This window comes from Falco punctatus (assembly GCF_963210335.1).
Source record: "Falco punctatus genome assembly, chromosome: 7".
In the NCBI taxonomy this organism is placed as follows: domain Eukaryota; kingdom Metazoa; phylum Chordata; class Aves; order Falconiformes; family Falconidae; genus Falco; species Falco punctatus.
In genome coordinates, this window is record NC_137587.1 from 216350 (window position 1) to 226861 (window position 10512).

A 10512-nucleotide genomic window follows, 5' to 3' on the forward strand; every position below is an offset into this window, starting at 1 on the left:
GTGTGTACATACAGCAGCCAATTGTATGATGCTGCCGCGGAGGGGAGCTCCGTGTCGGGAATGCATTTAGCATCTTGGTGGCAAATTCTGACTACTCTTTGCCAAGTGTGGACTAATTCTACTAACGGTGCTAAACCAGAGGAAGCTGTAAATTCCACCGACAGCGCGACTCTTCTCAAGACACCGTCAGCGATGGCGATTCCGTCCACACCTCCTCTGCCCCCAAAGCTTCTGTCACTGATTGCAGCTACCCTCACAACACAGGACCAAGCACGGGAACAGGACAACTCGGACAATGATTTTATTGACACTGATAAACCTTTTGATCCAGGTCCTATAGATCTGGAAAAGGAGCTAGACCTTTCCCCCACCCCCTTGTCTCTCCGGATGCATTGATTGTATTTTTGGGGAGGGTGAAAGGGAGTCTGCGAGATTGGTGGCAGGAATGCAAGTGGGAAACACTTCAGTGATGGGTTTTGGGAGTCGCTATGGCATGTTCAGTATTTTGTCAGACAAATCAACCTGCAGAGTGGCAGCCTGTGCAATACGAGGCTGTTAAAGAGTTAAGCAAAGCAGTGCGGGAAGGGAAGATTGCTATGTCCCTTCTTGAAGTGATGGCAGAGCCTTATACACTCACACTGCATGATTGGAAGTTATTGCTTTGTATGGTACTAACTGATACAGTATATGATGTGGTTATTTGATTTTTGTGAGCTATGTGTAGTGGCCTTGACTGAAAACCTTAATCGGGGAATTGCTGTTAACTATGAGCAGTTGGCTGGAGCAAATAATTGTGCCGATTCTGTGACTCAGGCAAGGTATCCCAGGGACAACTGTTTACAAATGAATGAGATGGCTATTAAGGCAGTCCGGATGCAGGAGTCTTGCCACAGTCTTGCAGGGTCCTAGAGAGTCACTAACTTTAATACTAACTTGATTGATTGGCTTCAGAATATTTTGTAACAAGTCGAACATCAGGAAGCTCAAGGGTTGCTTTTAAAACAACTAGCTGTGATAATGTCAATGAAAATTGTAAACGGGCAACTTTCACAATCGCAACCCCAACGTGTGTCAAATGATTGTAACGCAGAACTCACAGCAGACTGTAACTCTCAGGCTGAGTTCTGGAATGCAGCATAACAGATTTTTGCTTCTCTAATCTCTTCTGTAAGAATAGTACACGCTTTTAACTTGCTTAGTAAATTAGGCTGCTAGCTTGCTAAACAAAGTAATACTACAAATACTGTTCTTTTTTTTTCTTTTTTTTCTGGCTTATTAACAGATGTTGATTCTGTCCATCATATGTTGCTACAGAACCGAGTTGCTATTGATTTTTATTATTAGCACAGGGACACAAGTGTGAAGACTTTGATAGGATGTGTTACGTGAATCTGAGTGACCACTGTGAATTAATTTACAAAAGTATACAAAACTCAAAAGACTTAAAACAAAGATCTGCAGCAGAGCCAGGGGCGGGATGCCTTTGGTCTCTTCTCACGGCTGGGAAACTTTGGGCCATGACTCAAAAGTATTACAGGATTGCTGCGATTGAGAGACGGAGACCTGGTCAGGTGAAATCAGATCCACTTTATTGTTCTTAACATGCTTCTTTTATAAGGGTGCATACATAGTCTAAGATAACCGTGTGCAAAGCTCATTGGTTACATATTGCAAAAGCCAAGTTCCTTATTCGCTGTTCTTCTTCACTCTGTTTGCTTCATTTCTTAGGGTTACAAGTTCTGCTTCAGTACTTTTCCACTGCATGTCTCAGTCTCAGACTTGCTGACAGTATCGGTTCTAACCGGATCTACATCCTGTTTTTGTATAACCACAGGTCCTAAGGTCGCAACGTCTTTGCGGCCTAAACCTCCACTAGTCGTACTGCATTATGTTCTTTCTCCTGTGGTCCGTTCTTCATGAGTTCCCACAGACCTCCTTCAATTAGGTGAGTTTCACTGGAGGTCCTTTCAGGATTAAACAAATCATTCCCTTCATTTCCCCCTTCTTGTTGCACCATAAGAACTCGTTTTACAGAGTTAGCTATTAGCTTCTGCAAGCATTGTATAACACACGGCAAAAGCAAAACTAGCAACAATACTATTATTATTACAACGGCTATTTTTTCCAAAATTGTAATCCATCACCCAGACAATCCTAAAGAGGATAGCCAATCTGTAAAAGGATCACTACTTTCTCGAAGTTTTTTCATATTATCTCTCAGAATAGAAAGTTGTTTGTGTATAGATTGGGAGTGATCAGAAAGATTCATGCAGCACATTCCTTCAAATTCTTCACATCCGTGCCCTTGTGCTAAAAGTAGAAAATCGATTGCGGCACGGTTTTGTAACAGAGCATGTCTTATTCCTTGAACGTCACTGGCTAATTCAGACAGAACATTTGTCGTTATATTAACCTGTTTTCCGGTCCAACATGCTAATTTCCTTAGTTGTGTCAGTGCTTGCGCTGAAGCCACCCCGGGGGCAAATATGCTAGCTAAGATGACTTCAGGAGGGTTCCAGAGTTCTACATTATCCCTACAATCACTGCCTAGTTCTACAAGAGCTCTTCTCCTGCGGGTATGATTTGAAGTACGATTGGCTTGAAAAATATTAGTAATACTTGGTGTAAACAACGTTAAGCGGCCAACATAACAAGGCCCTCCCTTAGCACTTCGAGGAATTCCTTGCCAAGCTCGATCACCACAGATTAAAAACATACCCTCTGGCAGCCGCCCCGCGTTGGATGTGACCGCTGTAACATTAACAACTTGCTGACAATACGCTGTCACGTTATATGGCCTATATGACGTGACATTAACGGGATCATCTTGATTAGCTTGAGGCTGAAACAAAAAACATCGATCTGAGGGGGCAGAGCCTAAAAGGTTGAATTCCTGTATTTCTCTAGTTGTGGTGCACATAGAGCTATTGCATTTCATAAAGGGGGAAGAAGCATTAAAAGTAATATTATTTTTGTCACAACATGGAGGTTGTTGACCAAGTCTCGGAAAACCACAGGTGACGACAGAAGGGTCAAGAGTTATAGTAGAGTTGTTTACCAGGCTCATGTTAATAGGGATTCCTAATAAACACGTTCTAAAAGGATCAGAAGGAGTAGCCATCGAAAGACAAAGGCTACTCTGGTTGATTTTCTCCGCCCAGGTGACCCACAGGTTTTTTCTATTCTCTATATGCTTGAGGGTTTCCCAAGCTTTTGTGCTGCTAATGAAAATGGAGATAATGATTTTCGTTAAGAGGTACATCATATTGGAGTTACTCATAATCATTTTCATTTTCTACCGCTTAGTTTTCCTCTTCCAGGCAAACCGCTTTTCACACTTTTGCTTTATACGTTCCCAATCTTCTTTCGGGATTAGCCAAATAGCAGGTACTAAATTAGTTTTACTACATTCTAAACTACAAATTTGTATAATTTTAGCCCTCTCAATAACCGCTCTTTGCCAGTCAGCGCGATAATCAAAAATGCGGCTGTTTCCTAAGGGTTCATGCCCTGTTACAAGTAATAATCTCACTGTATCAAATTCCTTCTTTAGGCAAAGATTACACCAACGCCCAGAACAAGTTAGACGACACCACCACTCCTTGTCACAAGTATAACATGCACATAACACCCAGGGGTCACAATGTCCGCACAAATTGCAAAAGACTTCCCCAAGGAGTACTTCACGGCACTCACGCGTATAACAACTATTCATGTAAAATACTTGAGTCTTCAGGTTCTGTTCCTTTTGTGTGAGATTCTTCTGGACGCTGCTCAGAATCTTCAGACAAAACTTGTGGCAAGGGTTCACGGAAGGGTCGCACGTTCTTTGCTGGGATCCATCGGGGGCCTTTCTCTGTGGAAACACAAGCATAGCCTCTGCCCCACGTGACGAGGGGATAAGGCCCCATTATCTTACCCGTTTCTGGATCACGGACCAGTACAGGAGCTTTAACTCGCATCTCGAGTGAAGTATTGGCGTTAAAATGTCGAATTATTGGAGGATTGCTATCTAATAAAGAACAATTCAAAAAGTTAAAAACATATAAGGCTTTCTGTAATCGTTCTTCAGGAGGAGTAGCAACTCCTATTCCCCCTTTTTGTTGTTGTAATAAACGTTTTAATGATTGATGGGAGCGTTCAATTAAAGATTGGCCTGTAGGAGAATGAGGGATGCCAGTAGTGTGAGTTACACCCCAAGAGTCAAAAAATGCTTTCATTGTTTTGGAAACATAAGCAGGACCATTGTCTGTTTTGATTTGTACAGGTATACCTAATGTAGCAAAAGCACGCATAAGATGCTTACGGACATCACGTGCTTTTTCTCCTGTGTGACAGGAAGCAAATAAAGCACCTGAAAAGGTGTCAATGGAAGAGTGAACATATTTCAAGTTACCAAACTCTTGAGTAGTGGGTAACATCGGTTTGCCACAATTGTAAACTTTGTAGTCCTCGAGGATTAACTCCGCCCGCAACAGACGGGAAGGAATATCTTTGACAATCAGGGCATGTAGCAACAATGTTAGACGCTTGCTGGGAGGTAAGGCCAAACTGTCTTTTAAGGCCTCCAGCATTTTGGTGGAAAAAAGAATGGCTGAGTCTAGCTTGGGCTATACGATCTGGTAAAACTTGTACTGGTAATGTCAAAAAATCAGCTCGGCGATTGCCTTCCGCAATAAAACCAGGTAGGGAAGTATGCGATCTGACATGCATAACAAAATAGGGGTAAGGGCGAGAGTTCAGAAGAAAAACGAGTTCTTGTAATAAAGCAAATAAGTCAGAGTGTGAAATGTCACGCAACACGGAAGCTTCAGCGCGCTCAACTATTCCTACAACATAAGCCGAATCAGTAATAATATTAACTGGCGTTGACCATTTTCGAAAGACTCGAACTATTGCAGCCAGTTCCACTATCTGAGGGGAGCCAGGGACTGTCTCTATGTCTGAATTCCAACGTTCACGTTGGTCGTCCCATCACACTATGACTGATTTGTGCGATTTCCCAGATCCATCTGTAAACACAGTAAGGGCTTGTAATGGTTGTTCACTTCGTTTCGGTTTAGGTGTTATACAAAAATTAGCATTAAGCAGTTTATGTGAAGGTGGATGGGATGTAAGCTGACCCATATACCCTGCTAAAGCTAACATAAAAATGTCTGATTGTTGATAAAGCCATTGCAAATATATAGCTGTCACAGGCAAACAGATATAAGCAAAGTCAGTTCCTGATAACGTCAATAATCGTTGCCTGGATTTGATTATCAGGTGAGCAAACATCTCATATTGTGTTGAAATAGTTTTTGTAGACTGGTTAGATAAAAAGACCCACTCAATAATCAACAACGGGTCTAGTTTTTGTGAATCCCATTGAAATATTAACGCATAGGGTTGCCGAGTCGGATTCAAAACAATTAGAAAATAGGCAAGATTGGGATCACATCGGTGTGCTTGTCTAGAAGCGATGGCTGTAGCAACTTTCTGTAATGAGGCAACAGCCTCAGAGTTAAGACGGCGCTGGGAACGCAAATCCGTATCTCCTTTGAGCAACTCAAACAACGGACCCAAATCTGCGTTGGAAATCCCTAGTAACGGCCGAACCCAATTAATTGTTCCTAGCAACTTTTGCGCATCGTGTAAATTTCTTACATCGGTTTGTATCTGTAAAGGTTGAGGAACTATGGTTTGGGCTCTTATGCGCCAACCCAAATACTTCCACGGGGGTGTTTTTTGAATCTTTTCTGGCGCAATACAGAGGCCGGCCGAGTTAACGGCCGCCGTGACAAGGGCTACAGCTTTCTCCATGACTATGTGATGTTGTGCAGCCACTAGAATATCGTCCATATAATGATACAATAAGACATCAGGCATTGTGATCCGGACAGGGCTAAGTACCTTAGCGACATACCATTGACATATTGTCGGGCTATTTTTCATTCCTTGTGGCAACACAACCCACTGATATCTCTGCAATGGAGCTTGCATATTGACGCTAGGAACTGAAAAAGCGAATTTAGGAGCATCATCTGGATGCAAGGGGATATTAAAAAAGCAATCTTTGAGATCAATAACAGTCAAATACCAATCTCTAGGAATCATTGTAGGAGACGGGAGCCCAGGTTGCAAGGCCCCCATAGTTTCCATGGCGTCATTAATTTTTCTAAGGTCATGGAGCAAGCGCCACTTGCCAGTTTGTTTCTTTATGACAAAGACAGGAGAATTCCATGGACTAGTAGAAGGCACAATGTGTCCTTTTTCAAGCTGTTCTGTGACCAGCTCCTGAAGGGCGCGAAGCTTTTTTGAAGGTAGGGGCCATTGATCCACCCAAATGGGAGCATCAGTTTTCCAGGTTAATTTAAGGGTGTCGCGCATTTCAATGGCCCCACCTAAAAATGGGTACGAATTGTCATCCCCCACTGTGACAACACGTCTCGCCCCCATAAAACCATGGGAACAGGTAGCACAAAAGGTTTGACTGAAGCAGTATGTCCTTCTGGGCCCTGAATTTGGATCAGCTCCAGGCTCTGGTGGCTTTTACCAGTTCCGCCAATCCCAGCTAATGCCTGTAGAGTGTTGGTTAGCGGCCACAGTGGCGGCCATTTGGCATGAGATATTACTGTAACATCGGCCCCAGTGTCAATAATCCCGTTCAAAACTATTTTTTGTTCCCCTCGAATAAGAGTACATTGACACATAGGTCGTTTTTGAGAAAGAGACTGTACCCATAAAATTTGTGGATCTCCAGTTGAGCCAAACCCACCCTGCCTTTGTTGGAGCTGGTCCAAATTTAAACAATTTTTGCTTGTGGGTATAAGGATCAGTTGTGCTATACGGCTGCCTTCCGGCACCGTGCAAGGAGGAAACGGGGTCCATGCCATGATTTTAATGTTTTCGGTACTATCAGAGTCAATAACACCTGGTAGTACAAAAAGGCCAGATAATGTCGTAGAAGACCTCCCTATCAATAAGGCTTGTGTTTTTGGGGGCAAGGGTCCCGAAACATCTGTTGACAATAAGTGAACCGAGGAGTCAAGTAACGTTACTGTGTGGGCGGTTGCCAGGTCCAATCCTGCGCTGCCGGTTGTTGCTGGACAAAGACTTGAGGCGCTGCTGCTGCTCTTCTTTGGGAATTGTTGAACGGTGACGGCGTTATTTGTGTCTGCGCGCGTCGCTGCCCCGCGCTCCGAGATCGGTTTCCCTGGATTGGTTGTCCCTGCAAATCATACTTGGACCGACATTGATTAGCGTAATGACGACCCTTTTTACATCTAGGACAAATTCCTGGGACTCGGGGCTTAGCGCCAGCATTAGTAGCCAGACAGTTTTTCTTTAGATGACCAGGCTTGCCGCAACCATAGCAATTCCCCGGCCCTAACGGGCCGCGCATGGCTGCAAAAGCAGCAGCCATGACTTCAAATTTATGATCTACAGTACCGATCCTGTTACATGCCTCAATCATTTCAACTAAAATAGGATTTTGATTCGGGAGAGATTTTAACAGCTTTCTACAATCTGCATTAGCATTTTCCACAGCTAATTTTAACAACAAAATTTCTCGTGCTTCCGTATTATCTATTTGACGTTCCAAAGCTTGTTTTAACCTATCAATAAATTGCATATAGGGTTCTCGAGGTTCTTGTGTAATAGTGGTAAAAGCTTTCTGCGGTTTCTGAGAATCAGGAACTTTAAAAAAGGCCTTTTTTGCCTCCTCACGGATCGCTTCAAGAGCTTCTCGTGGGATCCGGGCTTGATCTACTGGGTTAGTATGACGACCTGTGCCTGTAAGGTGTTCCAAGGTTAATGCAGCAATTGCGTTATTGTTATGACCCACATAAGTTAAAAGGAGCGCTTGAAGCCCCCCCCTCCAATGGGCCTCCCATAAAGTATACTGAGTTGGTGTCAGAAGCAGCTGCGCCAAAGATTTTAAATCATGCGGAGTCATAACATATGTATCAAAAACAGAAGATAACAAACTCGCAAAGTACGGTGAAGAAAGTCCATGTTCAGTAACGGTACGGCGCAGCTCCTTAACTACCGGAAAAGATAGAGCTTCCCACTGGCCCCCCCCGCCTCGCTGATAAAGTACAGGAGCCACTATTGTTTTAGCAATCTCTAATTCCCCCTCCTGTAAAGCTTGACGTCTGATGCCAGCCCACACATCATGTGGGTCAGGGGGGTACAGATCCGGCTCCTTTTCAGGATCCACAGGTCCCGGGTCAAAGGGATCATCTTCAGGGGGATACCCCGCGGCGCATACCGTCAGTGGTGCTGAGGGCTTTGTCGCCTCCGGTAATGGCGGGGACGCCGAGGGGGGGTCTTCCTCTCGGTCTGGGTCTTTTCTATGACTGTTCTCTTGGGCTTTTAAGACCTCAAAAATGCTTCTCCACCACGGGAGCATACGTTGTGCTTCAACATTTCCCGTAGTTGCCGCATCCCATAATTTTACTCCCACATTATCCCAAAGATCTCGTGTAAAAATAGTGGATGAGGTTACAGCAGGTAATTTAACCTGAACCCACTTAAGAATTGTCTTAAGATCGTGCCCAGAGATGTTCTTCCCATGTTTCTTAAGAAGAGCTTTCATGAGCTCATATACGTCTCTCTCAGGGGACGAAGCCTGATTCCCCATTACGGATTGCCCACAGCTCACCTCTCAACTCCGGAGGGATTTCTGGCCGGCTCCTGCTTCCTTTCAGCAGATCATTCAAAGTTCTGTGGGATTCGCCGCAAGTCGCTCAGATAGGCGATTCAAGAGCCCTTCATGTTAGATCCTTAAACGCATCACGTCGGGGTCACCAATTTGCTGCGATTGAGAGACGGAGACCTGGTCAGGTGAAATCAGATCCACTTTATTGTTCTTAACATGCTTCTTTTATAAGGGTGCATACATAGTCTAAGATAACCGTGTGCAAAGCTCATTGGTTACATATTGCAAAAGCCAAGTTCCTTATTCGCTGTTCTTCTTCACTCTGTTTGCTTCATTTCTTAGGGTTACAAGTTCTGCTTCAGTACTTTTCCACTGCATGTCTCAGTCTCAGACTTGCTGACAGTATCGGTTCTAACCGGATCTACATCCTGTTTTTGTATAACCACAGGTCCTAAGGTCGCAACGTCTTTGCGGCCTAAACCTCCACTAGTCGTACTGCATTATGTTCTTTCTCCTGTGGTCCGTTCTTCATGAGTTCCCACAGACCTCCTTCAATTAGGTGAGTTTCACTGGAGGTCCTTTCAGGATTAAACAAATCATTCCCTTCACAGGATTTATTATAATTATCTTTAACCACCTTATTGATGTTTGCCTTATGTCTCCCATGCCTTTTTTTTCCTGTATTCAGTGTTCAGTTGATTGTAACATAAAGCTACACACACGCTTTGCCTCGTTGCAATTAAGCAAAAAAGGGGAGGATAGAGAATGTCTGAAGAGAGAGATAGGAGAGGAAACTGGAGAATTATTTGACCTAACAAGAGATAAGAGAACAGCTGGGTATTGTGAAGGAGAATAGGAAAGATAAACATGGTTATCTAGTGTTTAATAGGTGTCTGCACGCTTGTAGAGATACATAGCTATGTAACTGCATGAATGATTTCTGCCCTGAGCCTGGTGGAGCATACAGCTGCGGTTTGTGTCCGGGCTCAGAGATGTAAATAGGGGCTTCTTTGTTATGGTAAAAGTGTTTCTCTTTGCATAAAAAAGAGGGAATGAAGGGAATGACCCCAGAGGTGTGTTCAGAGAAGACATGCTATGTTTCGAACTTTTTGACTGAACCAGTTCTTGTTTGGTGTGCCCTTCCACCTACGTATAATGTTAATCCAAAAGAAGATGATATTGTTTACACTTTGAATGTTGATAATTGTCTTTCTGTAGATGTTAATGTAGTAGGAGGCTATGATGGGAACCTGTCGCAGCGGTTCTTCTCTTATCCGGAGTAACAGCAGGGAAAGCATTAAAGAGTTAAATCACCTTGTTTGGTAGGCAGTTAAGAATGTGAGTCAAAATTGCCACTGCTTTTTGTTGTTGGTTCAAGGACATGGCTGTGAGGATTTGGATGGTATGTGCTGCGTGGATTTTAGGCGCCCCATTGCAGCAACATGTTATCAAAATCTGAGAAAATGTCAGCCTTTTTGGCATTCATTCTATCAATTGGCAGTATTGTTTGTTTGCTATTGCCTTAGTTGCTGTCATGTTTGCAAGGGCCCTGCAGAACATGGCAAACCTGGTACTAGCTGTTCAAAAACAAAAAGGGGAAATTGTAAAATTGTACAGAACAGAGACAGTGGGTTATTTTGACACTGATAATATGTCTCAGTTGGTTTTTTATTTGTTCTATTACTTATACCTTGTTTTTACTCGTTCGGTTTCAAAGGTTCTTTTTGCGCAACAGGAAGGGGGAGATGCAGGAGCGGGCTGGAAACTAGGACCATGCGTGGCAATCAGTTAGCTGAGGGGAATGTGCTCGAGCTTGTCTGGACAACAATTAACATGATGAGGCATGTTTACAGAGCACAGGGGAGTGG

At 43.6% G+C, this 10512-nt stretch overlaps 1 long non-coding RNA gene across 1 annotated transcript; it reads right to left on the reverse strand.

Annotated features, from left to right (window-relative positions):
• Nucleotides 1-2771: 2771 nt before the first annotated feature.
• Nucleotides 2772-9257, reverse strand: LOC308066897. Its single transcript, XR_013929359.1, has 2 exons — nt 8648-9257; nt 2772-3856 (listed from the first exon to the last, which is right to left on the reverse strand). It is a non-coding gene; the product is annotated as an uncharacterized lncRNA (long non-coding RNA).
• Between the last annotated feature and the right edge of the window lie 1255 nt (nt 9258-10512).